This window comes from Drosophila melanogaster, chromosome 3R (assembly GCF_000001215.4).
Source record: "Drosophila melanogaster chromosome 3R".
Lineage (NCBI taxonomy): Eukaryota > Metazoa > Arthropoda > Insecta > Diptera > Drosophilidae > Drosophila > Drosophila melanogaster.
The window spans coordinates 31,507,778-31,524,457 of NT_033777.3; the positions used below are offsets into that span (position 1 = coordinate 31,507,778).

General features: G+C 46.2%; 1 long non-coding RNA gene across 1 annotated transcript; it reads right to left on the minus strand.

Annotated features, from left to right (window-relative positions):
• Nucleotides 1-12,100: 12,100 nt before the first annotated feature.
• lncRNA:CR45573 (long non-coding RNA:CR45573) lies at nt 12,101-15,501 on the minus strand. Its single transcript, NR_125307.1, has one exon. It is a non-coding gene; the product is annotated as a long non-coding RNA:CR45573 (long non-coding RNA).
• Between the last annotated feature and the right edge of the window lie 1,179 nt (nt 15,502-16,680).

A 16,680-nucleotide genomic window follows, 5' to 3' on the forward strand; every position in this document is an offset into this window, starting at 1 on the left:
TGAGCCATTCTTCATATACGACTAAATGAAAAGTCACCATAATTTTTAGTCATAATTATTACTGATTTTCTATCAACCCATCCCAAGATGGCAGTGGCCGAGAGGAACAGAAAAAAAGCACAGAAGGCAGGCGGTAGCAGCGGGCAAAAACAATTTGAAAGGAAATGTTTAACATTATCTCGAATCTGATGCTTTGAACTCGGCGCAAGTTGGCGAACATGAACATGAAAAGTTGCCAAGTCAAATGCTGTCACTGACATGGCCATCCAAATTTAGACAAAGCCTCCTGAGGAGGCGACTCCTCGCGACTCCTTTTTTAATGTATTTTTGTCCAGCCTCCCGATTCGTTTCTAATGTCCCCGAGACTTCTGTGCTCTCTGCACCCAGCTCCCAGCTCCCCGGCTCAGCGAAAGTCTTTGAACACTTTCCGTGAATGCACAGCATCCGTTTGGCGCTGCGCTGGCTGGCGTCTTTCTTTTCTATATTTTTGTCACCGCGGGACTCGCGAATCGCCAGTTGCGAGCCACGGAGGCACGGAGGCACGCATAACATAAATTCTGCAATGCGTATTTCAAAAATTGCTGCCTTCGATGTGTCGTTGGCTCTTTATAAGGAGCCGAACAGAGGCCTTGGCCATTCAGTTGTCCGCTGGGCAAATGTTTATGTCAAACGAGCAGCAAATAAAGTGCTCGCCTTGACAATGTCCGCGGCAATGTCAACAGATGGCCATGGCCCTTGGGGACCAACAATCTGGGTGGGTATCCAGTTTTTTTTTCGCCGATGCTGCCTCATAACCTTTATGAATTGCTGACGAGACAATGGCTTGACGGAAATACAACTGCCAGGCATTTGCAACTCATTTTCTAGCTAAGCCAGTGCCATTGGAACCATAATTCGAAAGCTAATTCTTAGATCACGCACGCAGAGGCAATACCCAAATCGCTCCAGATTGGGACACGATCGATTCGGGAACTTCAAGTGGCCATCACTTGTATATCGTTAGTGGCTTTGGCATTGCGGTTCTTTTCCACATCTTCCACTGCAACAACGGCAGCATTGAAAATGCATTACGCGCAATGCGCGTTAAAGCACGAAGTTCAGCTTACAGCTTAGATATGTGAGGAGTTTCCACGGACTGCGATTGATTTCCACACTAATCAAATTCGAATTCAGCATTCACTTGGAGCTAGCCGAGAATGCAATTGTGCACAGCGAAAAATTAAATCGTTTCCTGGTTGATAGCTCGATTGGTTGATAATAAAATTCAATTAATTTTTGGTCATACGAGCATTTACAATTTTTATGAAAATGGCAAATATATATTGTAAATAATATAGTATGCAGCGCCTAAAACCGTATTAAAACTGCCAAGACGTCCAAAGCGTCGAGAACACAACGCCCTTTTTCCAGTGTACTCGCCTAATTAACGATTATGCAACTGTCCGCCTGCAAATCGATTTGCAAGTCCGCTGCCATGGCCACTCTGGTGTTGGCCAGCCTGGTCAATGACATGTCCGCGGAGTCATTAGCGCAACGTTGAGAATGAGTCGCGTGCCGATGGCAGTACCGTTCTCCCGTTCTCCTCGCAAGAGTTGCACAAAAGCGGGCCACCACACTGGCCACTGGGGCGTGAAGAGTCACAGATGGGGATTCTAATTACTCGATTTCTTGTTGACTCCTCTGACTTACATGAGCATGGACAAGGCGCAGCGCAGAGCCGAGAGGCTGGCGAAATTCGCTGTAAAAATGTTCGCTGTGCCCCACTCAAATTACAATTTAATGTTGTGGGTCAGTCGGCTTAGTGGGGCAATAAACAAAGTTTCAGTCGAAATCCAAGTCTAAATCCGAAGCCAAGTCGCTTAGTCGCGGATTGCTAGCATCGGTCCACATAAATTGACTGTGCGCACAGCACAAAAATGTTCGAGTGTTTTTTGTGCCGCAGGGAGTGGGGCCGATTTTCGCCATATATTTTCCTTTTTTCCAGCTTATCCAGCATTTACAATTGCTGATGCGCGCGCGGTGCGCTTTTTGACTGCGCATTCAAGCCCGAATTCAAATTCAAATTCAGATTCCTACTCGAATTCAGGTTCGACGACGATTTATTTAGGCAAATAAACAAATGGCATGTGCAGAGTGTTAATTTATCAAGTTGCCGGCGCGCGGAATTGAAAATAAGTGCGAGAAAATCACTTTGCAACGGCGAAATTCCCCGCGCCCGGCGACTCAGATGGAAGTCCCCAGATGGAAGTCGCAAGATGCCCAATGCTCAGATGCTGTCGGTGGGCAAATTTATGGCCAGGCTGCTCATTTTGTCAGCCCAAAGTGCCTGCCATATATCAGGAGAGCATATCTCATTACTTTGTGATATTGCCAATGCATTTTGTCTGACCCAATAGACACCTACAAATAATGAAAAGGACGCAGATACCCCACCATGCCATACTTGCGCCAACGTGGGGAAAAACTTGGCAACACCAACTGGATTTCTCCCGACAACAGAAACACAAAAGCACAAAAAACAACTGAGAACAACAAGATATATGTGCAAGAAGTCGAAAGACTCAAGCGACAAACTTGCTGGCCGCATAGCAGTAAACACTGCCCGGACAGCAGAAAAAAGATTTTTAAATTGATTTTATTGGATATACGTCCGTAATCTTATTGTGTTGTTTCATACATACATAGCAACCGTCTTATCAAAAGCAAGACATTGGCAAAATAAAAAAAACAACGTGCGGTGAACAAGCCAAATGCATTTTGTATATCAAACATGGTATAGCAAATCAACCAAAAAGTCTTATACATTGTAATAAGGAGCAATAAATTCATCATTGCGAGTGTTTGGGAGGTCGGAATCCAACGTTAATGCTGATGAGATGAGATGAGATGAATTTCCCTGTAATTTATTGTTGATCTTTAGGCCTCATTAAAATGCTGCCCCAGTCGCCCAGCTCAGTTTGTTCTGAGCCGGGCTGTAAATGAATCGGCCACATAGATCATTCATAAGCAAAAGATCTCGTGGCGCTGGCCAGCATATTGATTAGATTCTTCCAGGGGCAAAACTCTTCTGCTGATGCTGTAATAGTGGCCGACAACGAAGAAAAGAGGTTCAGAAACCCCTTCGACGGTCTATGCACGTAGCCGAGAAATTTGTCAGCCGAAGAAAGGAAAGTGAAAAATCTATAAGCGATGCAAATAGCTTCGTTTGTTCAAATGCCAAGCAAAAAAAAAGATTGTCAAGGGGTCTTGGGTTGGGGATTGGCTTCAATTCGTTTGGAAATGTCAATGGCAGCCGCAGGGCGGGAAAATATAAACAAATGGCCCTTGGTTGCCAAGGTGAATGCCACACGGTAAGTCGCTAACCAGGCACAAATCAATTGTTCGATTTTTATTGGCCGTTTCTTAATTCAAAAGGCACTTTTATGACCCGCCAAGACATCCAAGCGAAAGTTTTTCCTGTCTTTCCGTAGCTCTTTTGCTGGGTGGCATAAATTACAAAATCAGTTAGAAAAATTGCTGGAAAAATGGCCGAGAGACGATGACAAAGTCGTCAGCGACTCTCATTGATAATCTACACAAAACTGGCCCCAGTTTACCTCGGCTGCTGGCTAATTGTCTGCAATTGTTTCATAACCGTTGCCTGACCCAAGCCAAGTGACCCAAATCCGCTGACCATCCAGCCGCATCCAGAAGAGATCTGAGTCTGAATCTCAGGAATGAGAATTAAGTTTTCTTTTTCTGTTTTTTTTTTTTTTTTTTCGTTCTGCGTGTGCGGCCGAAATGAAAACCTAACCAAGGCATCAGCATAATTGTGTAAGAATTTTCTGCGCATTTGGGAAATGTGTCTGCCAGATGATGAAAAACAGAAAACAAACCAAACAAAACCTCCAGTGCGCAGAAAAACCTTTTCCGGCAGTGAGAATTTTCAGAGTTTTGTCGCACGAAATGCCAACGGTTCAAATCCGTTGTCGAACTGGAAGATGACACTGCGCATTGTCCGTCCATTCGCGGAGACATTCACCTGCACCAATACCCATCCCACATCCCGGGCCATTCAATTTCAACCGCATCCCAGCATCCCAGCTCATCCCATACCATCGCATCCCATCCCATACCCATCACATCGCGCAGTCTAGTGCGGCTTTCTCAGCTGGAGCATCTGAGACGCATTCATCCTCGCGCAGATCCTCTTCATCTGCAAGTTGGGGCACGTACGCCGCATGTCAGTCTAATTTGCTGACATGATTATGATTTTGCTGGCCAACCAATAGAGGCCAAGACTGCACGACAAAAAAAAAAAAAAAACAAAAACAAAAAACAATACAATTGCAAACTTTTAAAACCAATTGCAGTGATTGAAATATGACAAAACACAAAGTGTTTTTCAAATTAAAATTATATATCCACCAGAAAGAGAATATTGCTTGGCTAGTTGGGCTATTGAGGTAAGAAAACCAACAATCGCCTGTGCCACGGTGTGCAATAAATTAGAAATGTTGGAAGAAGAGGGCTACGAATTACTTTAAGCTGTTTCTCGCTGTGTAATGATTAGTCTGCGGAGGATGAGACTAATGTCGGCAAGTGAATGCCTCATAAGCGGACGAGATGGGCTCTACCAATTTGGCTTACTAACCAGTCCGGCGACTTCCCTGGAAACGAAACCCTCCTGGAGCCAGATCTGAACGGATCTGCTCCGCTTTGAAGCACTCTGATTTGAAAGCCTCCTGCTGCTTGGTTTGTTTGATTCCGCGCGGAGTGATGTCAGCCCATGTCGACCAAGTCGGCTGCTGGCTAAAAACATTTGAGCCATTTTTGGGCGGAAGTCGCTGCTGCTGACTTGGGCGTGACATAGTTGCATTTATTAATGCAAATATTCCGTTTAGCCGCGCATTCCACGGATATGAAAATGAATAACCGTTCTTCGAGCGGTAGTGAACATATCTTTGGCAAAGAATCTGCTCTATTCTTGGCCAAAGAGAACGAAAGAGTTAGGTAAGAAGCAGGCAGCGCAGTCGACGCAGAAAGATTACAAGACCTTCTCTTACGTTCTACTCTTACGTGTAACTCTTTGGTTCTCCCCAAGAACTTTTCCCAAAAGAAGCTTTTCCGACACCAGAAGCTTCCCATTCTCAATACTAGTTCTCGTCGGAAGCAATAAACTGCAATTATAACCGTCGGCCAAATGATTTTTCTGCTGCCAGAACGTCTTGCACGCAGCTTCGGCATTGAATTGCACTGAATAGCGCCAAATTAAAGTCCCACAGCGGGCTATAACTGAGCCCAGGGCATCAGCAAAAGACAGGTGCACGGATCACTCAGGAGAGGAGCTCTTGAGCGGTTAGAATCGGGAAGAGGGGGGAGCTCCCAAGCACCTTGCAGCTCAGCTTTCTAATGACCAAAGTTGTAAGTACCAGGAGAACTACACGACCATTACCTCAACGCACGCCTAATTAAGTGCGCGATAACAATCGAAGGCAGAGTTAAAAAAGAGTTGAAAAACGGGGAGTGCGGAATGAGGTCACTGATTGTGGGGGCAGCTTAGTCAAGGCAACCGAGTTTGGTGCAGCGTTTATGCAACCACTCTACTAGTAACACCGCCACCACTCAGTAATAGTTGCGCCACAAAGAAAGCGGAGGCTGTCTCGAATTTGTCCGTCACATAATGCAATTAAATATTGACGCGCAATCATCGAAAGCACAGCGAACTGCACTCGTCGCACTTTTCCCCGATTTAATCCATCTCCACCCGATGCACTGCATCCGATTTGATTGTCCGGCGATTGTCGATTTGTGGCCGTAATTGAGGCCTCGCCACGTTAGGTTAACGCCTCTAAGGGAATTATACAATTTTTTTTTAACAATAAACATCAACCAGCAGATCTGATAAAGAAATTATATAAATTTTGTCTTTCATGCTTGGTGTTTTGAAAAAGCTTTGCGAGCTTGAATAGGAATAGGAAGTCTGCAATCCCCAGTCCACAATCGTCAACCGACATCCGGATTCGGGCATTGACTTTGGAGTGAAAATTGGCGTGTGAAGTTCTTTTGATATCATCAGACATTGATTGGACCAGAAATGATTCTTCCCCCCTAGCATCAGATTGAGTAATTGGAACTGGCAGAGTTTTGCTGTAATTTCTATCGCATATCGCAATCATTGCCAAAAGTTCCAGGTGTACACTTCTTCTAATTGTCCGGTTTACCTAAACCGTTTACATTCTCAGCTTGAGACGAGAGTTTTTTACTCCCTCTTATCAAGGCCGGATTAACTGCGGTGACCACAGATATATCAATACTCCACCGTTAGGAGGAAGTCGTTTTATATGGGCCGTATATTGATTTTCGCCGTGTTATATGTCGTTTCTGTTTTCTGTGTCACTTGATATTCAAACATTTGTTTGCATTCTACGTCCGAGAAACTGTGCCACGAAAGAGTGCTGGGCTGAAAGTGACGGAACAAGCTCGGGGTGTTGATCTGATCTTGTCCAGAGTTTCGAGGTTCGTTTGCAGTGCAAACAGAGTAGAAACCTTCATCGAGTGACATGCAAATTTCCTTTCGATTTCTCGCACATTCTCTGATTGCCGCGTAGGCTGTTCCAACTCCCATACCCAGTTTCATTTCCCCACAAAGTCGAGGCTAATCAAGAGCAGGAGTTTATGTTTCCGGCAACCATCCCAGGTCTTGATTGTTTGCAAATTGATTGGTCTCCACCTCAGATTCGTTTTTACGTGGAAGTGCATTTCGAATTGACTCATTAGAAGCGAGTCTCACACTCTTAAATGCAGTTAATGCCTCGAAAAGGTTACTCTCACTTAGCAAAGAGAGAATTTTTGGCAAAAGTTAAAAGATTGAGATGGGTCGCAACTATTTAGGGATGTGTTCTCGGTAGAGTTTCTCCAGAGTTGCACTGGTAATGGAGAAAATAAGGAGCAAGCAAAATCCTAATCAACGATGAGAATCGTACGCGTGGTGATTGTGCGCATTAATAGCGCCACCTGTTGACCGCGATGTAAATCGAAAGCTAAAGAACGAAAGACTGAGGCGACGAACTTGACGAAGTTAAAATATTAACGAAGTTCTTCTCAATGCACCGCCATCTGATTTTTTTGTTTCACTTTTCAATGTTTCCCTTTCTAAATGCAGCTTTCTATGCAGGAGGAAAGAAACAACTATTCTATCAGAATTTTCACTCTTAGCAAGTGTCTCGCTTGGCCTGTGCGACTGACTGACAGTCAGCGCCCCCGTCTTGGTCTTAGTTTCGAATTCTTGGTTTGATGTGGTCTTTCTTGGTCGGCGGCATAAAACTGTCAACGAGCGCTTAACCCAGTTAACGCCCTTAACCGAAGACAACTTTGTCTTAAGCTTGGACTGCCACTGCAGTTCTCCGCTGCCAAGTTTGGATCCATTCGACACGAGACCATGGCCACAAAAACGGCCAAGGTGTAAAATCAACACTAGGCGTCTTTGGGTGAGGAAGAGGTGGTGATGTGGATAGGAATAGCACAAGATAAGCGAAGCCACAGACTGACTGAAGTTAAAGTTGAGTGATGGCTCACTCGTGGCGTGGGGCGGTGCGGAGGTGTTGATTGTGGCCAGTGGATATTGGTGCACCTAGCGGGAGTGGGAAAAGGGGCTCAGAAGATGCGAGATTGACCGATTTCTGCCTGTGGTTCTAGTTCCTCTGCACCTACCTAAAGCTGCTGAAAGGAATTCCGAAATCGGTGAAAGTTGCAAGCTCCATCGCTCCACCTCCTCCAAAATCCCCTCCGTCTTCCATATTTGTAACAGACGACAATGGTCCCAATAATGACACTTAAGCGATGCATTTTTTTTCGTAATACGAATATTCCTGTTTGCCGCCGTTCGCGTTGGTCGTCGCCTCCCACTACCCTGCCAATCCACCTCACTCTATCCATGACCGTCATCAATTACGGCCGCGAACGGAGACTCCAAGTTTCAGGAGGCAGGTGGTGTCCACCTGAGCTGCAACTCAATCACTGACCGACATTTACTGCCATCGGCAGCTTCTGCTTTTAATTGCCGCAACTTTTTTGTTCCTGCTCAGCCTGGCCAAAATTGTACACTGATGACACTGGTCGGGTAAGGAGAGGTGGCATTGAAATTCGATTGTTGCGTCTATATGGAGAGGAATTTAAAAGTATTTCATCTTCTTTGGCTCTTATTGATTGATTCGCTTCGATATGAAACTAAGCAAATTGACGGTTGCGTATTCCCATTATTCATACCTGCGCTAATGAATCCGGACACATTGAGAGGTGAGTAGTGGTGATGCAATCTCCCTGCCATCAAAGCTTCCACTTTTAATTTACAATCCCAGAGCCTGCGATTAGTAACGACATTGCAGCAAGTTATCGATGCGAAGAAATGGTACGCGGAAGGGGATGGGATGGGTAGCGATGGCTATTCCTCCAATATTTGCTCTGGGCGTTGGCACACCAACTCGCCAAGTCGACAACTCGTGGCTTCCTCTGCCTGTTTGGGCCGAAATGCAGTTGTCTTTGGAATAGATGGGTTCCTGCTCAGACATAGTCTCTGCAAATGAAGGGGTGTGCCTGGCATGGGCAAAGATGGTGAATAAGATGAGGAAGTGAAGGAGGAGCACATGGTTTCGCAGGAGGCAGCGCAAGGCGTGCGACATGCAACACAAGCCAATCAAGGTAACTGTCAATGGAGGCAACACCTGTTTCAGCTTCTTACGATCACTGGCTGCACTTACACTACTTGCAGCGACCTTGAGTCGGAGGGAAGAGTTGGATACTGCTGGAGCACCAGATGAGTTGATAACCTGCCCGGTGTGCTTGGCTTTTTGTGGGTGTGCAAACCAGTAAATTGGAGCTATTTCCATCAATTTCCAACGCGCGGCACTTGACAAAGTAAACAGATTGCTGGTCTCCCCTTCCATTGGGATCTGAAAATGATCCTAGGTCCGACAGGTACGCCCCACTCCGATCCGAATATTTTTCATTTATATTCTCATCAATTTGCACCAATTTTCACATGCCAAGGAGTGGACCTCGAAGTTCGGCTGCCATTTTCAGCTACACAAAAGGGGCATCGCCTGGAAAATTTATGACCACTTGCCTGTTGCATGCCCCGTGCACCATAGAATGGAACGGAACACCAACCACCACCCATCTTACCCACCAGAACTGCATCCCGACCCAAAACTGTTACACTTGGCTAATTGATTTATGAGAGCAGGTTTCCAAAATATTTCCATCACAAACATGGACTAAGAGGCTAAGATGCACTTTGTTGTAATATTTTTCTGCATGTGGGTGGGTTGGCTGAACAGAAACCACAACAGGAATCGTGGCAAACATGTCGCATGAAAGGAACAAGTCCCAAAGTGTTTCCCACAGGCACAGGAAGTGTTCGTTGCCGAACGCATGCCAAAAATGGATCCCTGAGGACAAGACAACCAGGGACTCGGACGACACAAACGGGTCCGAAACCTTACCCAAGCCCGATTCCAAAACGATCACGATTATGATGATCATTGCGACGATTGCTAGAATGAACCATCGAGTAGGCAAAGACAGGTTGGTGGGATTGGGAAGGGGCAGAGTCTCCGGTCAGAAATAAAGGAGTGGGATGTATATTGTTTCTGCATTGTAACTGTCACCTGGTGGCAGTTCCCAGTTACTGGAGTTGGCAGAAATAATAGAAATTATATTAAATGGGCATTTGGGGAGTCCGCACGCCGCGACTTCCGTGTTTGGTGTCTCTGCACAATGGGCCATTGGCGAGTAACATCGAGGGGTCTAGTTGGGCCAGATAAGGGACGCAGAGAACTAGTGACTGGATAGCCATGATGCAATGTTCCCCTCCCGCGAAGAGCCCCAATTTGGCAGTGTTATTAAAGCATCTGGGAATATTCTCCTCACAAGCTAACACCTCTCCCCACCTAATGGGATCTGGCCAAGTTACTCCCTCGCCGGAATTTGTTGCCACTTGCCATGATGGACACGTGCCAGGCAAATTCCTCTCCGCTAAAATCTTTGTAGTCGAGGCCATGACTATTATGATGGATCTTCTGGGATGACACGACACTTAACAGTGGGTATGTGGCCAGGGATGTTGCACGGTCAGCAATTTAGGAAGAGTACGAGTATTTAGGAGGAGGAGCGGCAAACTGTAGGCAGGCGACTGATTTATGACAGCGCGAAAGAGTTGACTGGGAAGGTCTTATAGGATTGCGATGGGTTTTTGGTAAGAGGGGATCGGACATAGGAGGGCAATTTGAGGCGGGCGTGGCGCCCCAAAGGAGGCTGCTGCCTAGGAAGGTCTATTACGTGATGATGTAATAATTCTTTGAGTTGTTGGCAGTTTTATTGCGGGAAATGTTGCATAAATCAAGGGGGCAATATACGGATCTCCTCGGGTGCGCGTGCATCACCGTTTGGTTCGATCGCTGATGAAAACAGGATGTCTTAAATATTTCATTGGCACCCCGCATCCAGCAATAATTTGCAATAGAAAATTGGCCCTGGCTTGGGGTCTCACTCAATGGACTTCTACGCGGTATTTCCTCAATTCGGCTTCGTCATCCTTAGGAATTAGAACAGCTTAGAATTCATTCATCAGTGACTTTGAGTTTAGATTATCTTCTTTCAATCCAGCAGTGATAATCAGCACCTTGATGTTGCATCTTTGTTGTCACCTTCCTCCTTTCTCATTTCACCCCTCGCAAGGTTCGACCCACGCGATCCCACTAGCAAACAGAGCTCTTCTCATATCCCTAGCTCATGAAGATCTCAGCGGCAAATGATTGTCGAGATGAGCGGTAATTCGGCTGCAGAAACGTGATTGTTATTATAGCCCAAGCTGGCCCTAAAACTCAAAAGACGGAGGCCTACGCAGAAGCAAACTAGCGGACTGATCAAACAGAGGCCACCATAAAGGGATAAAACCTGGACAGAATCCAGATTGCGAAATTCAAATAAAAATGGGTTTGATTGAGATCATCATTTAGCTGGATCATGTAGGGAATGTTTTATGGATCAGTTGTTATCAATCACGTTAACGAGCATTATCGCTGCTATAAATGTCAAAGCTAATGGTTGAATCTCCCAAGTGTGCAAATTTTATGGCAGCCGATGATAGTGATTAGCATGCATAGTAAGACGGTTCTTCATTTCGCAATCTGTCGAGTGTTGAACACTCCCCCGAACTCATCTAAATTAACAGCTCCCTGCTCTTTGTTTCGATCTCGTCACGACTCTGGGGTAATACCAGAACACTACTCCCACCTCGGGTCCGACGCCTTCTAAATGGGACAGTGGCTCCTCGACTGACGTGATTAAAATGTCTAAGTATGCTGCAGGTCAAACCGGGTTGAATGACTGACTTATTATGCTTAATATAATTAAATTAATTTTAGCTCAGAAGTTGGGGAGGATGTGGTAGATTCGGACGGGTTCCGACTCGAAATGTATCGCATCGTAAGCAACAAAGATCTTCGAGAGCACTTCCTATTTGCATTTTCATACCGTGGTTGCGGCAAACGAATTTTTGGCATTTTAAACACCTTTTTTGGAAATCGGAATGGGTTAAAAAGGTAAAGGGTCAAAGTCTTACAAACTTTAAGCAAAGCCACACACAAATCAGAGAGTAAATTATTGTTCAGACCTGGTTTGAGACTTGGACAAAGCTGTGTAGACGAAGGGAGAGAAAGGGGAAACTGCTTTTTGATGTTCGGTAATTGGCGGTTTGGCAGCACGCGAGCCAAAAAAATAAACCTGGAAACGGGTGATCAGAGGAGGAAGAAGACGTCCACTGGAGTTGTCTAGATTGGACTCAAGAGCAGGATGAGGGGTCCGTACTACCGACAGCCGGCGTTCTGTTGAACCCAAGCTGAAGTCCCAATCCGAACCCAAACCTAGAACCCAATCCCAAACCCAAACCCAAGCCCTCGGAATGGTAACGAGCGAATTTCGGGACTTCGGCGTGACGCGCCTTCTGCTCTCCGGAGGGGAAGCCCCTTTCCAACCGAAGAAGAACTAACTAAGCAGAATCTAGTTCTTTGGATGTCGCTGTTGTCTCTGCTCCCCGAATTCCCATTTCCCCAACTTATGAGGCCGATGTGGCTGTCTTTACTTTTCATAATAATTGGCAGTTTACAAATGTTCTTTCGCTCTTGATAGTGCTGCTAGTTTTGGCTTACTTCTTATTTCTGATTCTATTCGTATTTGTATTTTTAGTGTTCTCAAGTGTCGCGGTTTCCAAGAAACCGTTCGGGGGGATAGGTGGTAGTGTGTTCCGTTGAACCTCGGCCAGAAATCCGAGATCCGACATTTTTGTGGCCAATTTCGCTGGGAATCCAGAGCAGGCGTCCGCCACAAATAAAGTCGGCAGTTTATAGGCGTGAAAACTAATTATACAGCGGAGTCAGTCAGGAGTCAGATTGTACAATAAATAAGCACCTTTGAGGGCATGGGCCTCTGAATGTTCGCCTCCTTTATTTGTGGGTTTGTTTTGGTAGCTAATGAGCAAATGCAAATCCCGTCTCCAACCGCTAAGTGTGACTATACTCCATACTTCCCCGATTCCACCTCCTCCTCCTGCACACCCACCAATCGGTGGGCGGTTCATGGGCGGGCTGTTTGCCCATGTTGCTGCGTTCTGCAGTGCCATTGCCCACCATCCGAAATCCGCCAACCTCCGACCGCCAACAGATGCCAGATTAGCATTTAAATTGTAGTTACATTTGACTAAAGCAAACGCAAACCGAAACCAAAACCGAACTGAGCTGCAACTCCACGTCCAAACTTTAGATTATTTTTCATTCTTTTTTCGCCATGGCGTTGCATTTCCCGCTTTCCTCCCAGGGCGAGCGTTTACCAAATGGAATTGTTGTCTTTTGTTTTCCTACAGTACGTCGGCCTATAGTGGGAGGCGCTCCTCCTCGAGTTCCTCCCCCTCGAACTGATGTTATCAAACCATGGCCTCCGGCAGAATTTCCTCTGTGTTCGGCTTCTCGGTGTGCCAAGGTAGCAATTTCAATATCAAAATTCTGGCCTGGCCTTTGGTCCGTTGCAAAACCGCAGAACCACCAAAACCGAAAGCCGCTCCAAGTACAATAGAAATGGAAACGGAATCGGTGGCCTGAGTTATCAGCGGTTCAGGTGACTCTGGCCAACGGAAAACTGCCAACGCCACCGCCTTCTTCGGCATATCTTGACTCTACTCCGTTTCGGAACTCCTATGCCATCTCTACATCCAGAGACCAACTACATTTCCTTTGCCGAACTCAGATTCTGTCAGCGACCACATTCGCAACATTTTAATTCGAATTAATTAACATTTTTGGCAGTCGACGGCCGCCGGCTTCTCAATCAGACTGACCCAGATATGGGTCAAGCCATTGACTTCTGCCAAGTGCTACCTTTTTGCCAGTTTTCTGTTCCCTTTGGCCAAGAGCACTTGACGAACAGAAAAATTGCCCAAATAAAGCGGAATGATAAATTGTCAAGCATTTGGAAAATGACTTCAGAAGTGTGGCAGGCCCCGGGGCTTCCTATTCCTATTCCCAGATCTGCAAAGAAACCGGGAGTGTGTCGGTCAGAGAATGAGGAGGAGGGGGAGCAGGAGGAGGGAGATTAATTTGCAGTTGGTCGAGTACCGTAAGCGTAGGTGGCTTGATGAGCTCCGCTGGTCAGTTTGCTGGTAGTTCTTTGTATATCTCCTCGCTCCAGCAGATTCGGCTTGGAACTGTCCACTATCCGTGCCCCTTTCCCCTTTTAGACGGAGGTACTAATTAATTGAGTGCTGGGAGCCGCTCCCCGGTTCAAAGAAGGGGCGGAGATCTCGTCGCAGTCGCTGCTCTAATTGACAGGAAATTTGATTCCGATTTCGACTTACTTATGGCGGACTGCAAACACAAGGTACAGGCATCCTGCGCTCAGATTCCCGTTTCATGTTTTTTCTTTTTGACATTCAACCTCTTCTTTGAGCAATCGAAAGCTTAATACTCGCACTCCAAGCCCAATCGATCTCAGCTTAAATCTCAATCTACACTCCATATACATCTGGGTGGAAATGAAGGCTGAGTCACTCCCAGGGAGGAAGTTTTTCCTGCTGTCCAGTGCTTCTCGTGCCCAATCATCCGCCACTTGAGGCTCGCCGCTCGAGACGGTCAAGATGGCGGAAAACTCAGGGAAATGGAATCCATGCGAACTCTCACTGGAATCCAAGAAAGAAGGCGGTCCAGGCAGCGCAGTCTATTCAAGGCAAGCGCAGATGCCAGAGATAGCACTCGAAACCATGTCGACTAATTGCGGTTATAATATCAAAGTCAAAATAACGCCTCGATCCACCCTCTTCCACTTCACTCTCCATTTACTTCAACACGAAACCGAAATCTGGAAAACACGCAACTGTCGACCTGGACGATGGTCAAGTGGATCTCGTATTGCCTCGAAACCGAATCCAAAAGTAACTGAAAGCGATGCTGAAACGGCATTAGATGTTGGATGGAGCCGGGTGTCAGGATAATTTGCAGATCGACGCCGCCGACGCCACGCAAATGGAAATGGAAATATAATGAACTTTCTCGTTGTCGGGGCGACTTTGAGGTGCTTAGTGCAGTATGCAGTATGGCAGGCAGGGTGGAGTCCACAGAAAGGAGATATGCGGCTGGAAGATCAAGAGACCAAACTGGAGTGGAACAGTTATGCAGAATTTGGGTTATCTCACTAAGCAGTCAGTGATGAGGGTTTCCTGCAGAGATGTGCAAACAGGGAGCACTTGAGCCTCAGAGAGCTCATAATATTTTATTCAATTTAGATGCTGATTCCGAACTCGGTTTCTATTTCGTTTTCTTCTAGGAAATATGCATTAATGCTTCTAAAGCAATTAAAACTAAAATTATCCTAACCGGAGATCAAGTTATGAACATTAATGAAAGCCGTTATAGGGGCTCCGAGGATATACAAATGGGTTTCGAACGGAATGGGTAAGCGCCTGAGTCCCGAGGTAAAGCACGAATCTCTTTTTTGGGATCATAGGAAGTTGACTGGTATAAGTATACGACACTTCTTACTCCATCTGGTTTCAGGATTTTGACCACCTACGGATATTTTCAATGAGAAATGTGGACGTTTTAGACATGGGACATTTTTCGGCCGCTGTAAATTTGCTCTATCCAAATCGCAAACAAATCGAACCGCGCATTGTTGTCCCTAAAAGACCAGATTCCCTGCCTCCTGGGAATCCCCGCCAGATTCCTACAACGCAGTGCGTGAGTCGAGTGCCACCCACTCTAGACTTTGTGAGTTAGTTTCTTTTTGTGTTGGCTGCCAATGCGTCGGCATGTCCGATTGCCTCCCATTGATACTGGCTTGGTGCCTCCTTCCCTTCCCTTCCTCCTGAGCATCCCATCCCATCCTCCAGTTGGTCTTCGTTAGCGGCTGCTTCACCTACTTTCGGCTACCATGTATCCATATCCTACCCCTCATCCTCCATCCTCCGCTCCTGTGCGTAGTTCTCAGTTTTGGTCTCCATTTCCCGATGCTGTCATCGCCTACGTTGTTTGTGGTTGTGTGATACAAACTGCCGAAGCTGCCGACGATCTGTAGCCAACGCCCATTAGAGCCAGGAACACAGTCCGAACTCTGTGACTACCATTTGGCGGTAATGCGTTTCAATTACAATTCGCAAAGAACGCGTTCCAAATTTCATTGGTCGGCTCTGAAATTGACGAGATAGCAAGAAATTCCTTTTCTTTGTTCCGATCTCGGGGCTCCAGATCTCTGCCCCATTCCCCTCAGGGAAAGTGTTGGAAACTGATCAGCAAAGTAATTGCTTTTGCATTGCCATTCCACGAATCCTCTTAAGTAGCTATTTTCCTCCATCCTATGAAAAGCCTCTGAATGGCCCACATTTGCATTGGTACATGAGAGCTATTCAATTAAAAGGCGGAAGACAAGCAATAGTGTTCCTGATTCCTGGCCATGTTCCACTTGACTTTAATTGGATTCTGTTTACTTTTGGGCACATTTTCAACCGGGAAGAGAATGAGAAACAGAGGCAGTAAGAGTGAGGAATGCGGCACGACACACGATGACAAATGTTGATATTCAAATGGCACCGTTGGGGGCGTCAGGAACGGGTTCAGCTGGGTTCCTGCACTATACTGGCTCTTGGATCTCGGGCTTTGTCACCAGAATAGTAGGAGAAATGTCCCGGGCAAGCAAAACCCCCAACTGGCATTCCAATCGATTTTGGCCATGTTCCTCCGCTGGTCGTCATGGCTTGGTGAGAAAAATAAGCCTTTGGACAGTCCTTCTCCTCGAATCCCCCATTCTCTATGATCTCCTCTATTCAACGCAAACAGGCAGCAGATGTTTGAATTGTTTGCGCAACTTTGTCAAAGCTTCCAAGTCTTCGCCGCCTTCTGTTTGGTGTCTCCTTCAATTGAATGTCTTGAAAAATGTCTACAACACCTGTCAGCAGCAGCAAATGTCGTGCTAGTGGCTAACTATTCCAGCGAAGAGCGGCATAACATTCCACTGGGAGAACCTCCCGCAGCAATTAACTCGCTTAGCTGGAGAATTCAGCAATGACTCCACCTACAAATTGGGTTAAGCCTGCAGTTTGCATAAAACAAGACCCGTTTAGCATGTAGCTCCTTGCATAAAATGCCGAAGAAAGTGCAT